At 45.4% G+C, this 20,501-nt stretch overlaps 1 protein-coding gene across 5 annotated transcripts in view; it reads right to left on the bottom strand.

The window, feature by feature from the left end:
* LOC143782313 (uncharacterized) overlaps nucleotides 1-20,501 on the bottom strand; it is a 151,194-nt gene that overhangs the window by 52,264 nt on the left and 78,429 nt on the right. The gene's annotated exons all lie outside the window — the stretch shown is intronic.

Genomic DNA, 20,501 nt, shown 5'->3' with positions numbered 1-20,501 from the left:
AGATCCCCTGCTTTAAGGTGGGCTCCGGCAGTGAGCCCACCATAAAGCCGCGACATGTCAGCTGTTTTGTACAGCTGACATGTGCGCGCAATGAGCGCGAGCGGAATCGCGATCCGCCCGTGCCCATTAACTAGTTAAATGCCGCTGTCAAGCGCTGACAGCGGCATTTAACTAGCGCTCCCGGCCGCGCGGCCGGAACTGCTCGCACTGCTGACCCCCGTCACATGATCGGGGGTCAGCGGTGCATTGCCATAACAACCAGAGGTCTCCTTGAGACCTCTATGGTTGTTGATGGCCGATTGCTTTGAGCGCCACCCTGTGGTCGGTGCTCAAAGTACACCTGCCTTTCTGCTACATAGAGGTGATCTGTATTTCACCTCTATGCAGCAGAGCCGATCGTGTAGTGCATGCTTCTAGCCTCCTGTGGAGGCTATTGAAGCATGCCAAAATTTAAAAAAAAGTGTTTAAAAATATAAAAAAAAATAAAAAATATATAAAAGTTCAAATCACCCCCCTTTCGCCCCAATCAAAATAAAACAATAAAAAAAAATTAAACATACACATATTTGGTATCGCCGCGTTCAGAATCGCCCGATCTATCAATAAAAATAAAGGATTAACCTGACCGCTAAATGGCGTAGCGAGAAAAAAAATCAAAACGCCAAAATTAAGTTTTTTTGGTCGCAACGACATTACATTAAAATGCAATAACGGGCAATAAAAAGAACGTATCTACACCAAAATGGTATCATTAAAAACGCCAGCTCGGCACGCAAAAAATAAGCCCTCACCCGACCCCAGATCATGAAAATTGGAGACGCTTCGGGTATCGGAAAATCGCACAATTTTTTTTTTTTTTTAGCAAACTTTGGAATTTTTTTTCACCACTTAGATAAAAAATAACCTAGACATGTTAGGTGGCTATGAACTCGTAATGACCTGGAGAATCATAATAGCAGGTCAGTTTTAGCATTTGGTGAACCTAGCAAAAAAGCCAAACAAAAAACAAGTGTGGGATTGCACTTTTTTTGCAATTTCATCACACTTGGAATTTTTTTCCCGTTTTCTGTTACACGGCATGGTAAAAAAACCAATGACATCGTTCAAAAGTACATCTCGTCCCGCAAAAAATAAGCCCTCACATGGCCATATTGACGGAAAAATAAAGAAGTTATGGCTCTGGGAAGGAGGGGAGCGAAAAACTAAAACAGCTCCGGGGGTGAAGGGGTTAATAGTTGGCACAGTAACCTCAGTCGCTGGCTTGCTGCAGTGGCCAGGCAATCAATCGTGCCCAGGCAATCACTTGTGCCCGCTACTAAAGGGAATGAATATTCACTGCCCTCCATGCCCGTGGGAGTGGAGAAGAGTCAATATTAATTTATCTTTAGCAGCGGGCACAGGTGTTAGCCGGCTCCTTCCTCCTGTGACCCACTGCTCCTCAGCTGCCGCTTCCCCTCCATCTTGTGGTACCCTCACTTGAGTATAAGCAAAAGGAGGCTTTTTGAGCATAAAAAGTGTGCTGAAAAACTCGGCTTATAGCCGAGTAAATATGGTACGTTATGTGTAATAATGATAAATGACACAGGAAAAAAAGTATTGAACACATGAAGGAAGAGGTGCAAAAAACCATGACACCAGCTAAAAGCTACCAGTAATTACCGTATTTTTTTCGGACTATAAGATGCACCTTTTTTTTTCCTTTTCCCCCCCAAATTCTGGAGGAAAATAGGTGGGGTGTCTTATGGTCTCGTGTGTCTTATAGACGAAAAATACGGTAGAAAGCAATCCAGCCACTTAGTTAAAAATAATATCAGCTAGGTCAACTAATGGCCTATAAAAAGTCTCATTACCAAGAAACACCTCATGATGGGTGGTAAAACCAGTGGGTTGTCTTAAGACCTTTGCAAACTTATTGTTGCGAAACATACTGATGGCATTGGTTACAGAAAAATTTTGATTCCAGCGAGTACTGTTGGGTCCATAATCCAGAAGTGGAAAGAAATTCATTTCAACATAAAACAGCCACAACCAGGGGATCCCACAAGATTTCAGACAGTGGAGTGAAAAGAATTATCAGAAGAGTAGTGCAAGAGCCACGGACTACCTGAGAAAGACCTGGAGCTCAAAAACACCATACCAACAGTGAAGTGTGAAGGTGGGAACATCAAGGTGTGGTGCTGTTTTTCAGAATATCGCACTGGCAATCTTCATGTAATTGAGGGAAGTATGAATGGACAAATGTGAGGGTGTACTTTTTAGCAAGATAATGATCCAAAACACACAGCCAGGAAAACTTTTAATTGGTTTCAGAGAAATAAAATAAAGCTGCTACAATGGCCCAACCAAAAACCGGACCTGAATCAAACAGAAAATGTTTGGAAGGAACTAAAGCTCAGAGTTCATAGAAGGAGTCCACAGAACCTACAGGATTTGACGAGTGTTTGTGTGGAAAAATGGGCCAAAATCACACCTGAGCAATGCATGTGATTAGTTTCTCCATACAGGAGTCTTGAAGCTATCATCACCAACAAAGGCTTATGTATGAAGTACTAAATACATTTCAGCAAGTGTGATCAATACTTTTTCTCTGTGTCATTTCTCAGTATTACACGTAACTTAAAGAAGTTGTCCACTACTATAAAGTTTTTTTGTTTTTTTTCCATAAATCTTGCTATTATGTGCCACTGAAAACATCTACTGTGTTTATTTTAGCAATATTACCTTTTATCATGCTGTAGCAACACATCTTTAGTGCTGGATCCAGCTCTCATGGGGTTAATCGACAACTTCCTTTCTCGTGACTTACTGTGCTCTAATACTACAAGTTCCATGATGCATTGCACTCGCCTGTAACTCTGCACCTGGCACACCCACTCCAAAACACACCCCAACCCCTCCCTCCTCTCCCCCCTCTATCTTCAAAAAGATTTGTGATGTCATTTCTGTCCAACCTCCTCTTTTACATTTGTCCAACACACACTCCATTACACATAGATAGATAGATCGATAGATAGATAGATAGATATAGAGGATGGATAGATAGATACATACATATATATCTATATATCTGTCTATTTCCATAGATATGTCCATATCCATGTTTCTAAACCCCTTCACCCCTGGAGCTTTTTTGTTTTCGTTTATCGCTCCCCTTCTTTCCAGAGCCATAATTTTTCCATCAATATGGCCATGAGATGGCTTATTTTTTGCGGGACAAGTTCTACTTTTGAATGACACCATTGGTTTTAGCATGTCGTGTAACAGAAAATGTGAAAAAAATTCAAAGTGCAATGAAATTGCAAAAAAAGTGCAAATCTCACACTTGTTTTTTGCTTGGCTTTTTTGCTAGGTTCACTAAATGCTAAGGCTGTGTGCACACGTTGCGGATTTGACTGCAGATCCGCAGTGTTTTTTGCAGCACAGAATTGCATCAAATCCGCAGTGTAGTGCACAACCAATGTAAGTCTATGGGAGCTGCAGACTTGTGCACATGCTGCTGAAAAAGCCACACCGAAACGCAGCTTTTTTTTCTCGCAGCATGTCACTCCTTTTGTGCAGATCTGCAGCGTTTCTGCACCTTTAGACTTTCATTGATTCGGGCACATCCGCAGCAAAACCGCAGATGTAAAAAAGATCTGCAGTTTTGCTGCGGATGTGGGTCCAAGAAACGCTGCAGTTCGGGAGGAGGGAAGTGTGTGGGCGGAATGTGGGCGGTGACTGTGTGCGTGTATGTGTGTGCTGGGTCTGCGGGCTGTTCGGATGTGTGCGGGGCTTTTCGGGTGGGTGCCTGGCTGTTTGGTTGTGTGCGGGGGGTCTTTTGGGGTGTGTGTGTGTGCAGGCATCATCCGATGGGACTACAAGTACGCAGCATCCAATCTGCAACTAATTCTGATGTAACCTGGACAGTGGACACACACCCTACGCTATCCATACATCTATCAATAGATATATCTATCCAGATATATCTATAGATAGATATATGAATAGATAGATGTATGCATCTATAGATCTATATATATGTAGATCTGTCTATCCATTTCATCTATCATCTATCTATCTGTGTGTGTAATGGAGTGTAGGTTGGACAAATGTAAAAGAGGAGGTTGGACAATAATGACATCACAAATTTTTTTTTTTGTTCAATAATACATCTTTATTGAGCGTTCAAAAACGCACCAAAACGCATAAAAACCGCGCAAAAACCGCACCAAAAGCGAATTAAAAAATGCATCAAAACCGTGCAAAAAATTGCATAAAAAACGCATTAAAACTGCACCAAAACCGCACAAAAAAACGCGCAAAAACCGCACCAAAAACTGTATCAAAACTGCACCAGGTTTTGATGCAGTTTTTGGTGCAGTTTTGATGCTGTTGTTGGTGCGGTTTTTGCGCGGTTTTGATGCAGTTTTTGGAAATAAATAAATAAACTGAAAATGTGATTTGAAAGGAAACATGCTTGAAAAACGGATTCCGAGGCCGGATCCATCATTTCACATCTCAGTTTCGTATGTTTTTTGCCGGATCCGTCGCTGTGCGTTTTTTCGCCGGACAGAAAAAACGTTCCTCTGTATGTGTTTTCCGTCCGGCGGAAACAGCTTTTTTGACCGATCCGGCAAAAACGGATGAAACGTGTGGCCATCAGGCGCAATCCGGCGCTAATACAACTCTATGAGAAAAAAACGGATCCGGCGGAAAAAAATGGATCTGTTTTTTTCAAAACTCGCCGGATAGTGCCTGACGGCAAAAACCTGATGTGTGAAAGCAGCCAAATATATGGATAGATACATCTATGTATCTACAGATATATCTATCTATAAATATATCTATAGATAGATATATCCATAGATATATAATAGAAAGGCCGATGTTTCTAAGGCTACTTTCACACTTGCGTTTTTAGCAATCCGTCTTTTTGGGGAAAAAACGGATCCTGCAAATGTGCTCGCAGGATGCGTTCTTTACCCATAGACTTGTCTTAGCGATGGATTGCGATGGATGGCCACACGTCGCGTCCGTCGTACAACGGATGCGTCGTGTGAACGTGAACGTTTTTTGTCCGTCGTGTCCGCCATTTTCTACCGCGCATGCGCGGCCAAAACTCTGCCCCCTCCTCCCCGGACTTCAGAATGGGCAGTGGATGCGTTGAAAAACTGCATCCGCTGTCCACGTGCACACATTTAACAACGTGCGTCAGTACGTCGGCCCAACGCATAGCGACGGACCCGTACCGACGCAAGTGTGAAAGAGGCCTTAATGAGCGTTTAATATAATTTAAAAAACGGAAAAAAACGGCGTGGGCTCCCGCGCAGTTTTCTGCGCCAGAGGGGGAAAGCCGACGGCCAATATTTGTAGCCTGCTATAAGTATCAGCCCTCAGCTGTCTGCGTTGCCTTTACTGGCTATTAAAATAGGGGGACCCCCCCAAAAAAATGACGTGGGGTCCCCCTATATTTTATAGCCAGAAAGGCTACGCAGACAGCTGCGGGCTGATATTCATAGCCTAGAGAGGGGCCATGGATATTGCCCCCCCCCCCCCCCCCCGGCTACAAATACCAGTCCGCAGCCGCCCCGGAAATGGCGTATCTGTAAGATGCGCCAATTCCAGCACTTAGCCCCTCTCTTCCCACTCCCGTGTAGAGGTGGGATATGGGGTAATAAGGGGTTAATGTCACCTTGCTGTTGTAAGGTGACATTAAGCCGGGTTAATAACGGAGAGGCGTCAATAAGACGCCTATCCGTTATTAATCCAATAGTAATAAAGGGTTAATAAAACACACACATTAGGAAAAAAGTATTTTAATATTCTTCATTTAACCATATTTACCATACTTCAGCGCCTGCAAAAAACTTGAAATAATAAATAAGTATACTACCTGTCCACCGTAGTCCAATTAATAACGAGTGTCCCACGACGATCTCCCCTATAGAACAGTGACATCGGGTGATGTCACTGCTCTATAGGACCCTCAGTGACACACTGACAGGAGACAATGGCTCCTGCAGTGCATCACTGAACTATACTAACCTCTGAGTCTCACTTTATGGCAATTGCTGCCTGGGAAAATATCTCACACAGCAATGGCATAAAGTGAGACTAGGGACTATTTTCTCACAGGGGCGTAGGAATACATTGTGAGGAATACATTGTGGAAGGATACCTTCCATCATTGTATTCCTGGAGCCCCTGGAGAGCAGTCGCATCAGCAGATGCTCCTGCTCTCCACGGGAGATCGTCGAGGGACACTCGTTTTAATTGGATTTCTGCGGACAGGGAGTATATTGTTTGTTTATTATTTTAATATTTTTTACAGATGACACTGGCTTCGGGGATCAAGGTGACAAGTGATGGTGAGTATGTACTCTATGTTACATGTACTGTATGTCTGTATGTATGTTGTATGTATGTACGTATTGTATGTGGCATGTTGCATGTCACACGTTGCATGTTGTCGCATGTCATTGCATGTTGCATGTAGCATGACATCGCATGTCGTATGTTGCATGTCGCAAGGTGCATGTCATCGCATGTTGCATGTCGTTGCATATTGCATGTCGCCGCATGGTGCATGTCGTCGCATGTGGCATGTCATTGCATGTCGCTGCATGGTGCATGTTGACGCATGGTGCACGTCACATGTTGCATGTCGTCGCATGTCATTGCATGCTGCATGGTGCATGTTGTCGCATGGTGCATGTCACCGCATGTAGTCGCATGGTGCATGTTGTCGCATGTTGCATGTCATCGCATGTTGCTGTATGGTGCATGTCGTCGCATGGTGCATGTCGTCGCATGGTGCATGTCGCATGTCGTCTCATGTAATCGCATGCTGAATGTCGTTGCATGTCGCCGCATGTCGTCGCCTGGTACATGTCGTCGCATGTTGCATGTCATTGCATGTCACATGTTGCATGTTGTCACATGTTACATGGTGTGTGTTGTATGTATGTACTGTACATGTGTATGTGTTTTTTTTTTTTTTACATTCAACACATTAGCCGGATGATGGGACTACTACTGTCCCATCGTTGGCTAATGTGTCACTCACTGTCACTGTAGCAGGCAGAGCCCGATGGGACTTGTAGTCCCATCGGACGATGCCTGCACAAAGAGACACACCAATAACCACCCCCGCAGCAGACCCCAGCACCGCACATACCGGCGCCGGCACGCAGAGCCCCGGCCCGCACATACCGGCGCCGGCACGCAGAGCCCCGGCCCGCACATACCGGCGCTGGCTCGCACATACCGGCACCGGCACGCAGAGCCCCGGCCCGCACATGCCGCCGCCGGCACGCAGAGTCCCGCACATCACATTGTGGATTCCCTGCCTAGCCCTGCCCGCCCCAGCACAGCCCCGCCCGCCCCCAGCCCCGCCCACAGCCCAGTCACTCTTGATGAGTGACTGCTGACTGTGAGGCTGGCTCACGCCTGCTGCTGACGTCACGTCAATTTCCAGAGTCTGGAAATTGACGTGACGTCGGCGGAAATAAGCGGCGGCTGCAGCCTGGGGGTCACGTGACCCAGACTCAGCCGCCGGAATAGCGCCGCTCACAGGCGAAAACGGCAACGAAAGGTATTTGCACAATTCATTAGGGGCCCCGGGGGGATACATTGGGGGGTTAGTTGAAAGTAGTGGACAACCCCTTTAATTTATGGACATCTGAGATTTGATTTCTTTGCCTGTGTGGATCGGATGGGTTGTTACAGACATCTGGTGAGAATTTCATATCAATAGCACCTTTAGAAATATATTTACTTAGAAAACTAGTGAAATGTACAATACTTATTTCACCGGCTGTACATGCTATGTGTATGCTTAATCTCAGCAAAATCACTGAACTTTGGGGAACAGTATTCTGTACACACTTTTTTGGCACAAAAAAGCAAAACATTGCTTATATAAATTGTAACTATTTAGACCTCCCGTTTCTCAAAAGTTTACAGATTACTTGCTCCAGAAATCTGTGCAAATTAAGGCTATGTGCACACGTTCAGGATTTTTTTTTTTTTTTTTGCGTATTTTCGGGCCGTTTTCCATGGGAAAAAAACGCAAAAAAAAACAACGCTTAAAAAACGCATACATAAGCATCCCATCATTTGTAATGCATTCTGCAATTTTTGTGCACATGATGCGCTTTGTTCCGCGAAAAAAACGCAGCATGTTCATTCATTTTGTGGATTTCCCGCTATTTAATGCATTGGGACACTCCGGAAAAAAACACGTCAAAAACACATGCGGATTTCCTGCAGAAAAAGTCCTGTTTTGATCAGGAAAATTCTGCAGAAAATCCTGACGTGTGCACATAGCCTAAAGGACAAATCTATGCCTCCTTATGGCAAATGTAGATATCAATTTATGGCTCAAATACAGCCAAAACAGATGTACACTTTTTAATATATTTGCTGCACTGTACTGTGTAATGTGAGCGACACATCCCCTGCACGGTAGTGCACAACCACAGCACCATTAGACACTACTTCTAAGAGGGTCCCGCTGTTTAGATGAAGTCCATGTAATCGGCCGAAATGTCAAAAAACTTTTTCTATGCAGTGGATAAACCTGTATCAATAAAGTATTCTTATATTATTTGCATTTGCTTTGGAGTGCCAAATCTATTTTTTACATTACATGTGAGAAGGGATATACATAATAAAAAAACAAAATAAAGCCAAAACCAAGGCACAGATTAAAAGGGAGGAATACCAGACAAGAAATCAATATACCGTAATATAAACATTTTATTAGTAAAAAAAAAATTCTATGGCAATAAAGCAAGTCACAATACAAAAATAGTTAAAACCACAATGTATTTAAATTAGTATTTAAATTATAAAATAAATAGGAGCCCTCTTGGTAAATAGGTATAAAATCATACAGATCTTATAAAAACAATATTAGTGCATAAGGTGTCAGAGTAGATAGATATATAGGTACATATGAACTTAATGTGCATAAGTTTACAATGAAGTGTCAAGTGAATAAATAAAAAAAATATAACATCAATACTGAATCAAAACTGTTGTGTGCACATTGTGGTTTTATCCCTTTTTGTATTGTGATTAGCTTTAACTAAAAATATTTCTGTTATATTGATTTCTTGTCTGGTATTCCTCCCTTTTAATCTGTGCCTTGGTTTTGGCTTCATTTTGCACTGTGTGGTTACCACTTTTTTGTTTCTGCTACACACTTGATTTATTTTTAGATATATATTCATTTATACATATAGATATTGATTGATTTTTATATTTTAGTTTATCTTGTGTGTTGTAGTTTTTTGCCCATAATAAAAAACAAGTAGAATAATCTTAAACAATGCAAGTCACCGACTTGGAGAGAGGACCCTGCAAGCGAGGGCTCACAGTCTACAAGGGATGGGTGAGGATACAGTAGGTGAGGGAGAGCTAGTCGTGCAGCGGTATGGTGGATCGAGAGTTACTGCAGGTTGTAGGCGTACCTGAAGAGGTAAGACTTCAGGTTCCTTTTGAAGGTTTCCACGGTAGGCGAGAGTATAATATGTTGGAGTAGAGAGTTCCAGAGTAGGGGGACGCAAGCGAGAAATCTTGTATGCGATTATGGGAAGAGGAGATGAGAAGCATTTAGGGAAGGAGATCTTGTGTGAGGATCAGAAGTTGCATGCAGGTAGGTAGCGGGAGAGTAGGTCACAGATGTATGGAGGAGACAGGTTGTGGATGGCTTTGTATGCCATGGTTAAGGATTTAAACTGGAGTCTCTGGGCAATGGGGAGCCAGTGAAGGGATTGACAGAGAGGAGAGGCATGGAAATAGAGGGGGGACAGGTGGATTAGTCTGGCAGCAGAGTTGAGGATAGATTGGAAGGGTGCGAGCATGTTAGAAGGGAGGCCACAGAGCAGGAGGTTGCAGTAGTCGAGGCGGGAGATGATGAAGGCATGCAATAGAGTTTTTGCAGATTCTTGAATAAGGAAAGTACGGATGTGGGAAATATTTTTGAGTTGAAGTCGGCAGGAAGTGTTAAGGGCTTGTTGGCTATGTGGTTTGAAAGAGAGATTAGAGTCCAAGGTTATCCTGAGGCAGCGAGTTTGCGAGACTGAAGAGAGTGAGCAGCTATTGACTTTAATGGATACGTCTGTTGGGGGCGGTTCAGATGGGGGAAAGATGATGAATTCTGTTTTGTCCATGTTAAGTTTTAGAAATCGAGCAGAGAAGAAGGATGACATAGCAGACATACATTGTGGGATTCTGGTTAGCAAGGAGGTGATATCATGTTTAGCTACCCTGGAAGCCCGTCTCAGTTCTTTTGTCAGGCTGGTGTGCCAGGGTTGCTTGTTGATTGTTTGAGCTTTGGTATGTGTGAGGAGAGCGACCGATTTAAGAGCTGCAGCTGTTGTGGTGTTATATGAAGTGGCGGCAGCATCTGCATTGTGTAAAAAACCTATGTCTGCAAGAGAGAAAAGGGACTCAGAAAGTGAGTGTAAACAAAGTTTTTTGAGATTTCTGCGAGGGTGTGCAAGTTTGTGGAGTGGGGATTGTGCACCAGGAGAAGAGAGAGAAGAGAATGTGAGTAGATTGGGGTCAGACAAAGGCAGAGGTGAGTTAGAGAGGTTAGGTAGGAAACATAGGCTGGTGAAGATGAGGTCCAGTGTGTGGCTGTCTTTTTGAGTGGCTGCAGAAAACCATTGAGCAAGGCCGCATGAGGAGATGAGAGATAGAAGCTTAGAGACAACAAAGTGGGAAGTGTCAATGAGGATGTTGAAGTCACCCATGACGATAGTGGAGATGTCAGGGGAAAATAAATGAAGTAACCAGGTGGTGAAGTGGTCAAAAAAGGTGGTGGCTGACCCTGGGGGGTTGGAAATTACAGTCAGTGACACAGAGTGCACCTCAAAAAAGTTAGAGTATCAGAGAGCGGTAGTGGAATTGGGGTAAAGGAGCAGTTATTTGGCAGGAGAACACCAACTCCTCCACTATGCTTGCTGCTGGAATAGGGAGCTTTGAGAAAGATGGAGTCCCCCATATCATTTCACATATTCATCACATGCTAGTGGAGTAGGCGTCCTTGGTCACAGACAAATACCTTTAACTGTACTAAATCACTAATTGATATATACGGTCAATTTGTATGTCTAATATGTTCTCTATATGATCTTACAATACTGCTTGTTGCTATATATGATCGCCCTCCATACTCTGGAAAAGTCCTTAAAAAAGTAATTTCTTTTTTAGTTTTTTTTAATTTTTAGTGCATCTACTATGCCGGCTTTGATAATAGGGGACTTTAATAATCATATGCATCCCCATTGGGATAAATTTCACACTGGTATAATACCATCAAAAGAACGCTCCTTCTACATCATTAGCCAAAGTTATATCTGAAATTTGCTATAAGGATTTATGGAGACTAAATAACCTAAATGTGAAACAATTCTCATGTTACTTAGCAACTCATCACTCCTTCTCACGGATTGATCTGGTAATTGGATCTGATGCTTTATTGTCCTTAGTCCAAGAGGTGGAATACCTAAGTATAAGTGTATCTGATCATATCCCCCTGAATGTTATCACTAAATGTTGGTGCCCGAATGATGGGAAATAAACACCCCTGGAGCCTCAACCCCTTTTGGTTACAGTTAATTGGAAATTGTGTAATGTAGCAATTGGGATAAAAATAGGGATTTTTGTGTACTCACCATAAAATCCTTTTCTCTGAGCAAATCATTGAGGGGACACAGGACCATGGGTGTTATGCTGCTGCCACTAGGAGGACACTAAGTGAACATAGAAAGGATTAACTTCTCCTCTGCAGTATACACCCTCCTGCTGGCTCTAGTTGAACCAGTTCAGTAACAAAGCAGTAGGAGCTTGTAACCATTAACAAGAAAAACTGTCAAAACGAAGGAACAAACACAAGCCATAAGACTAACAGGATGGGTGCTGTGTCCCCCAATGATTGGCTCGGAGAAAAGGATTATACGGTGAGTACACAAAAATCCCTATTTCTCCTACGCCACATTGGGGGACACAGGACCATGGGACATCCTAAAGCAGTCCCTGGGTGGGGAACACCACAACTGCTATTACCCCATGTACCAACAAGTCACAGATGTGGTACTGCTGACTGAAGAATCCGCCTGCCGAGGGCCGCATCTGCAGAGGCCTGAGAATTAATACTGTAATGTTTTGTGAAAGTATGCAAGCTGGACCAGGTCGCAGCTCTGCAGACTTGTTCTGCTAATGCCTGGTGCCAAATGGCACAAGAGGCGCCCACTGACCGAGTGGAGTGTGCCTTAATCCCTGCTGGGACAGGTTTGCCCCTGACACGGTAGGACTCCTGAATAGTCGAGCGAATCCACTTGGCTATTGTGGCCTTTGAAGCGGTTATGCCCTTCTTATGCCCCTCCAGAAGCACAAATAGGGCATCTGACTTGAGGAAAGACGCCGTCCACGAGACGTACCTCCTAAGAGCTCTCACCAGATCCAGTGTGTTAAGAGCCTACTCAATACGATGTACTGGTGCCGGAGAGAATGAGGGCAAAACAATATCCTCGTTGAGATGGAAAGTGTAAGAGAATGGTCAGCCATAATATACTGAGCATCCATGTTGGCTCTAGCAGCCATCTTGGCCAAACTCTAGTCAACTAACTTTGCTAAAATAGCTGAGGCTCTCCCCAGAATAAAGGTATAAAATCACCTCAGTGCCATTACTAAGTATGGATGGAGTCCAGGGAGACTAATTGGAACAGCTGCAGGGCACTGCGATAGGAAATAAGTGGCATTATATGGTAGTGAATAGTATATGTATTGAGTTAAGATAGAAACCAGAATCAAGAGCTGTCAGTGTATGAAGAGTTATAGCAGCATGCTAAAAGCATGATGTGAATCATAAGGTTAGTTAAGAGGGACATGGAAATTTATGATTTTTAATGTTGTTGGGGAAACGTTAATTAATGTTGTCATATTGTGTCATTGTATTCTTTGTTCTAAAACACATGTTTCTCTCTGCAATATGAGGTTATCATGTATACGCCCTTTGCTGCAAGGTGCAGCTTTGTCTCAACAATGTATAAAAAGCCCCTGTTACTGTTGTTCGGGGCCATTACATCGCCAACCTGCTGCCGTGCCACAACATGGCCATTCCATCGCCATTCTGTCGCTGTGCCACACCCTGGCCAGACTAGGGCCAAACCATCGCCAGACATCCCAGCGTTACTCTGCCTGTCTGGACCCCCGTTTGTGCCTGCATGCTTCATCTCTTTAACTTCTATGTACTGTTTTGCTGCGAATCTCTGAATAAACCACAGTCTCTGCTTGAAAAGAGGATTGTCTACATCTTTTTCCCGGCTCTTCCAGCTCTCAGTAAGGACTTTTCTTACAGAAAGAAGAGACAGAAAAGACTGGGACGTTCTCAGAATCACCTTGCCTTGATGGAAAATCAGAAACGGAACACGGCAGGACAGGGCCGCCAGCTCAGAGTCGCCTGATTGACGCGACTGCGACTAGGAAAACTACTTTCCAAGAAAGGAAAGTTAGTGACTAGTGATGAGCGAGTGTACTCGTTGCTCGGATTTTCCCGAGCACGCTTGGGTGAGCTCCGAGTATTTGTTAGTGTTCAGAGATTTAGTTTTCATCGCGGCAGCTGACTGATTTACAGCTACTAGTATGCTTGATTACATGTGGGGATTCCCCTGCAACCCCCACATTTACTCAGCCTGGCTAGTAGCTGCTGCGATGAAAACTAAATCTCCGAAAATACTCGGAGATCACCCGAGCGTGCACGGGAAAACCCGAGCAGCGCGTACACTCGCTCATCACTATTAGTGATACATCCTGCAGCGGTTCGAAAGGGACCTCCTGTAAAACCCCGAGGACCAAATTAAGATCCCATGGTTCCAACGGCATTTTATAGGGAGGCACCACATGGGAAAATCCCTGAATGAATGTCTTCACCTGTAATCTGGTGGCAATCCAGCACTGGATCAAAACAAATAAGGCTGAAATCTGTCCTTTGAGTGAGCTAAGCTCGAGACCTGACTCCAAGCCGGACTGAAGAAATTCCAAAATTGAAGAAATGGAAAACACGTGAGGAGAGCGTCCGTGGTCTTTTCACCATGAGAAGGTCTTCTAGGTGCGATGATAAATGTGTATAGACGCGGGTTTCCTAGCACTAATCATAGTGGAGATCACTTGATGAGAGAATCCTGCTTGAGCTAGAACCCAGGACTCAACGGCCACGCCGTTAAATACAGGGCCCCGGAGTTCTAGTGTTAAATCGGACCCTGGGAAAGCATCTGGGCAATCCGGCAGTCGCCAGGGAATGTCGGCGACGAGTTGAATTAGCTCAGAGTACCACGCCCGGGGCGGCCAGTCCAGCGCAACCAGGATCACTTGTACCCCCTCCGCTCTGATCTTTTTGATGACCCTCGGAAGTAAGGGGAGTGGGGGAAATGCATACAGAAGCCGAAATTGCTGCCACGGAAGGACCAGTGCGCCCGCTCCGATGGCCACTGGGTCGTGGGACCGAACTATGAACTCGGGAACTTTGGTGTTTAGCCTTGAGGCCATCAGATTCACATCCGGAGTCCCCCAGCAATGACAAATCTGCTGAAAGACCTCCAGATGAAGCGACCACTCTCCCGAGAAGAGGCCTTGGCGGCTGAGGAAATCTGCCGCCCAATTCTCTATGCCCAGGATGTGAACCGCCGAGACAGCTGAGCGGTTCCTCTCGGCCCAATGAAGAATGTGCCCCCCTGACGGACGATGTACGTCACAGCCGTGGCGTTGTCGGATTGGATCCTGATGGGACAACCAGCCAGGAGATGATGAAAACGCAGAAGGGCTAACTTGATTGCTCGTATCTCCAGGATGTTGATGGGAGACGCGACTCCTGAATGGACCAATGTCCCTGTGTCGTGTGATGGCGGAAAACTGCACTCTAGCCAAAAAGACTGGTGTCGGTGGTGACCCCCAGCCAACGTACTGGAAGAAAAGACTTCCCTTGACCCAGGGAAGACTTCAGCGTCCACCACCTGAGGGTCTGCCTGACCTGCTGAGACAGACAGAACAGATGGTCAAAAGAGAACGGATTCCTGTCCCAAGCCGTCAGAAGCGCATGTTGCAAAGGGCAGAGGTGTAGCTGTGTGAGTGGAACCGCCTCTATCGCTGCCACCATCTTGCCGAGAATCCCCATACTGAATCCTATGTAGTGAGGGATCCGTGCTCCCTGTTATAAGGCTAAGACCTTTTCTGGAGGGAGAATTACCAACACGCGGGAAGTGTCCAGGTTCATTCCCAAGAAGGAAATTTGCTGCGCTGCTACTGGAGAAGACTTTACGTTTATCTTCCAGCCCAGGCGAGAAAGTGTATCCACTGTGATACCTACGCACTCCTCACAGGCCCCAAAAGACGATCCTTTGATCAGCAGATTGTCTAGATACGGAAGCACCATCATTTCCCGAGCGTGAAGAATGGCCATGACAGCCACCATGACCTTGGTGAAGACTCTGGGGGCGGTGGCGAGGCCGAAGGGCAAGGCTAAGAACTGGAAGTGTTCCCCGCGAACTGCAGCAATTTTTGGTGAGGAGGAAAAATTGGAATGTGAAGGTAAGCATCCTGGATGTCGATGGATGCTAGGAACTCCCCTTTCTCCATCGAGGCGATGACTGAGCGGAGAGACTCCATTCTAAAATGTCGCACTCGGACAAACCTGTTTAACAGTTTTAGGTCCAGTATGGGTCGCACTGTTCCATCCTTCTTCGGAACCTCAAATAGGTTTGAGTAAAAACCCTTGAACCTTTCGTCTTGAGGGACCGAAACAATGATTGTCCTTCGGAGTGCATCTAAGGCTCTGAAAAAGGCTGTTGCCTATATTTTGGGAGAAGACAGGAAAAAAACGTGTTGGGGAGGGGAAGAAAACTCTTATTTTGTATCCGGAGGACACCAGCTCTTTGACCCACTCATCGTGAGTGACTGAGAGCCAGGCTTGGTGGAATGAAAGTAGAAGGCCGCCTACTTTGTCGGTGCCCACCGGATGCCGTAACGAGTCACAATGTAGAGGATCTATGGGATCTGGCTCCCTTGGATCCGGACAGTTTTGGCCTGCTCTTCCAGGTACGATTAGGTCTATATGAGACCTGGGAACCTCTGTCCCTATGCAGGGACCGCCCTGATCCAGAAGAGAAGGTTGTAGAGGACCAGTTGGTATTGCTGCGAAAAGGCCGGGTCCGGACCTGTTGTTGGCTCTGAAACGGCCTTTGCTGGGGAAGGAATTTACTCTTCCCTCCGGTAGCGTCGGAGATAAGTTGGCCCAGCTTTTCTCGAAATAAGCGACCACTCTGGTAAGGCAGAGAGGTTAAGGATGTTTTGGAAACAGAATCCACCCGCCATTCTCTGAGCCATAGCCTGATGGAGACGGCATTTGCTGCTGCCTGTGCAGCACAATTGGCCGCATTTAAAGAAGCGCTTACTATGAAATCCCAGGCCTGAGATATCTGACTAGCGAAGCTTGCTGCCTCCAGGGGAAGATCACTATCCTTAATGGCTGCGATTAAAGTCTCTGCCCAAGCGACCATAGCCTTAGCCCCCCAGGGTGGCAAGAGCGCCACTCCAGAGGCCTCAATAGGCCTCAATATCTCGACTCGATAGGTTTCTGCCCTGTGAACAGTTTATCTGGTCGATCCCTATGTCTCTGGACAATGTCCTTAAACTCAGGACGATTGCCAAACACCCTGTGAGGACGTTTAGCCCTCTTAAAAGACACTAAGTGATCTGGAGGAGCTATAGATTCCTCATCCAACCTCAGAGTCTTGTTAACTGACTCAATGAGGGAATTAAGTGTCTCCTGATAGTTCTGCGAGTCCTGGACTAAGGACGCATTAGACTCGTATTCCAAATTATGTTTGCTGCGAACCTCAGGAGAGGGGGAGCGAAAAACTGAACTCACGGACGCCGAAGCACGAGCATGCTCGGGGGACATGTCATGGGTCTTTTCTAGAAATCTGAGCACCCTTTGACAGAGTACGACCCCTGCTGGTCGACGGTTCCCGACCATTGCAAGGGACCTCCGTGGCCAGCAAACTAATGTCCTAACTTAAGGAGAGGTCCCGGAGAGAGTCTATTGCCTTGCCCAAGGAAGCCATAGACCGTGACAGAGATGCAGCCCACTCAGGGGAATAGGCGCACTGAGGACAGAGGCCTAGTAATTTCAAGCTAGGTAGGTAGAAATGCTGAAAAACATATCTGGTATGTACATCTATTCCACCATGCAAGTCCCTAGGTGCATCAGATAGACAAATGAACTCTTGTGGGTGTATACAGTACTGTTAGTTTTCCTTCTCAGATTTTCTGATAGAGATGGTGGTGGAATATTCAGTATAAATCACTGGTAGCATTCCATATATGGAACTGCATATCCATTCTAACGTTATGTGAGCCCCTTGAGATCAAGCCCAAACAATCAATCTTGCTGGGACGCTCAAAGGCTCACTATTTACTAATGATATGTACCAACTGACTAGGTACAAAAATTTGGAGATGTCTCAGTCATAATCATATTCAGTTATTTGACTGACACCACCCCTATCAATGGCAATAATTTCTCATAGGTATAACATAAAACCTGTGACTAGTAACCCTTTTTTGGGGATCTCCTAAAAATGAATGAAAACACACAGTTAGTCACCTTATACACCAATTGAGATTTTTATTAGCATATAGGCAAATAGTGGAACAGTCTCACCAGCCTTGAATGGAGAAGGCACTTTAAACCCAACCTTTGGTGTCATTCTACTCGATCCTCTGGTGATATATTAGATAAACTTCCTAGGCGTCAAATATCTCATATACTATAGCCAAGTGCCAGACAGAATGCCGTCCTGTAAGAGTATGCATCCATTCAAACAAAAGCGCCTTTTACTATTGCGCAATTTGTCTATAACCTTGGAAGCGTTTCAAAATCCATGTGACCTGCAATGAACATTATCACAGAATATGGGAAATGGTCTGGCTTACTCATTAATTGGGATAAACCAGTGCTAATGCCTATAGATGGAAATGTGGATGTATCAATTATGAAAAATACGAACATCAAAATAGTTTGGGAATTCACATAACAGCTAGGCCACTTGACTATATCAGATTTAATTTGAACTCTTTATTGTAACAAAAATGAACACATGGTGCAAGTTGCCCATGTCAGTTACAGGTTTATGGAAAGAGAAACAAGCAATGATAAGGCTTGTATTTTCCATTTCTTCTTTTGCATGTAATATCAAAATGTCTGATTATATCTATATTTGGAAAATGATTTTTGTGTTAATAAAAAATATCTAAGTAAAAAAAAAACTCATACCATTGTTCTGGATACAAAGAGTGCTTTAAATGTCTTGAAATTCTATCTAGAGCTTTCATATGAAGAAAGTACCGTAGATGACTAGGTATTACAAAGTGTATAAGTTAATCACTAACAACTAAGGCCTCTTTCACACTTCCGTCGAGATACACCGATTTTTGAGAATGCAGGATCCTGCATTTTCTCATAGACTTGTATTAGTGAAGGAATGCCATCCGTTTCATCCGTCGTGCAGTGGATCTTGCGTAAAAAAAACGGTCCGTCGGGCAAAGAAAACGTTCAGAGGAACGTTTTTTCTGCACGTCGGAAAATCGGTCAGCGATGCATCCTGCGCTGCCCGTCACTGGCTACAATGGAAGCCTATGGGCTCCTCCCCTGCAGTATACACCCTCATGCTGGCTTCCAGAGACCCAATTCAGTGTAAAAGCCGTAGGAGATTATTAACAAGATATAACATAACAATATTAGGGTACAACATGACAGAGTAAGCAAAGAGCCAAAAACAAAACAAGGTTAACAGGGTGGGAGCTGTGTCCCCCAATTAGTGGCTCGGAGAAAAGGATTTTACAGTGAGTACACAAAAAATCCCTATTTCTCCTTCGCCACATTGGGGGACACAGAACCATAGGATGTCCCAAAGCAGTCCCTGGGTGGGGAACAATATAACCCATTAACTCCGTGTACCAACTGACTATAAATGCGCAACAGTCACTTGCAGAACACGTCTGCCAAGGGCCGCATCCACAGAAGATTGAGTGTGGACATTGTAGTGCTTCGTGAAGGTATGCAGGCTGGACCAAACCTGCTCTGCCGTCCCCTGGTGCCGAATGGCCCAGGAAGCACCCACCAACCGAGTTGAGTGCGCCCTAATCCCCGCCGGGATAGGTCTGCCCCTGACCCAATAAGATTCTTGAATAGCTGATCGGATCCATCTGGCTATCGTGGCTTTAGAAGCGGCTAAACCCTTTCTGTGACCTTCTGGGAGCACAAAGAGGGAGTCAGACTTGCGGAAGGGGGCAGTTCTAGAAACGTACCTCCTGAGGGCCCTTACCATGTCCAAGGTGTGAAGAGCCTTTTCAACCCTATGTCTTGGCTGCGGGCAGAAGGAGGGAAGAACAATATCTTCATTAAGGAGGAAGGATGAAACCACCTTGGGAAGAAAAGACGGAGATGGACGCAGGACCACTTTGTCCTGGTGGAAGGAAAGGAAGGGCGCCCGGCAAGAGAGGGCGGTCAGCTCTGAGACTCGCCTGATAGAAGTTACTGCCACAAGGTAGGCGACCTTCCAGGAGAGGACAATCAGCGGGACATCCTGGAGAGGTTCAAAAGGGGACTCCTGAAGAACACTCAGGACCAAATTGAGATCCCAAGACTCTAACGGCATTCTGTAGGGGGGTACCACGTGAGAGACCCCCTGAACGAAAGTCCTGACCTGCAGATTAGCAGCAATCCTACGTTGGAACAACACGGATAATGCCGAGATTTGACCCTTGAGAGAACTGAGCGCCAGACTGGAATCCAAGCTGGACTGGAGAAATTCCAGAATGGAGGGAATACAAAAGGCGAGAGGAGGACGTCCACGGAGCCTGCGCCATGAGAAAAAGTCTTTCCAGATGCGGTGATAAATGCGAGCAGAAGACGTCTTGCGAGCGCCAATCATGGTGGCAATGACTTGCTGGGAGAAACCAGCTTAAGTTAGGATCCAGGTTTCAACAGCCACGCCGTTAAACGTAGGGCCCCTGAGTTCTGGTGGTAGATCGGCCCTTGGCAAAGGAGATCTGGGTGATCTGGTAGCTGCCAGGGAACGTCGGATACGAGTTGAACGAGCTCTGTGTACAACGCGCGACGTGGCCAATCCAGGGCGACTAGGATCAAAGGAACCCCCTCCATCTTGATTTTCCGAATAACCTTCGGAAGTAAAGGAATCGGAGGAAACACGTACGGGAGATGGAACTGATGCCATGGGAATACCAGTGCGTCCACCCCGATGGCTTGAGGGTCCCGAGAACGCGCTATGAAGTTGGGAACCTTTGGGTTCAGCCTGGACGCCATCAGATCCACGTCCAGAGTCCCCCAGCGAAGACAAATCTACAGGAAGATCTCCGGATGGAATTCCCACTCCCCCGAGGCGAGACCCTGATGGCTGTGAAAGTCCGCCGCCCAATTCTCGACGACTGGA

Source organism: Ranitomeya variabilis, chromosome 6, assembly GCF_051348905.1.
Source record: "Ranitomeya variabilis isolate aRanVar5 chromosome 6, aRanVar5.hap1, whole genome shotgun sequence".
Taxonomy (NCBI): domain Eukaryota; kingdom Metazoa; phylum Chordata; class Amphibia; order Anura; family Dendrobatidae; genus Ranitomeya; species Ranitomeya variabilis.
The sequence above is the reverse complement of the archived record's forward strand: the minus strand, read 5'-3'. Positions and strand labels throughout refer to the sequence as shown.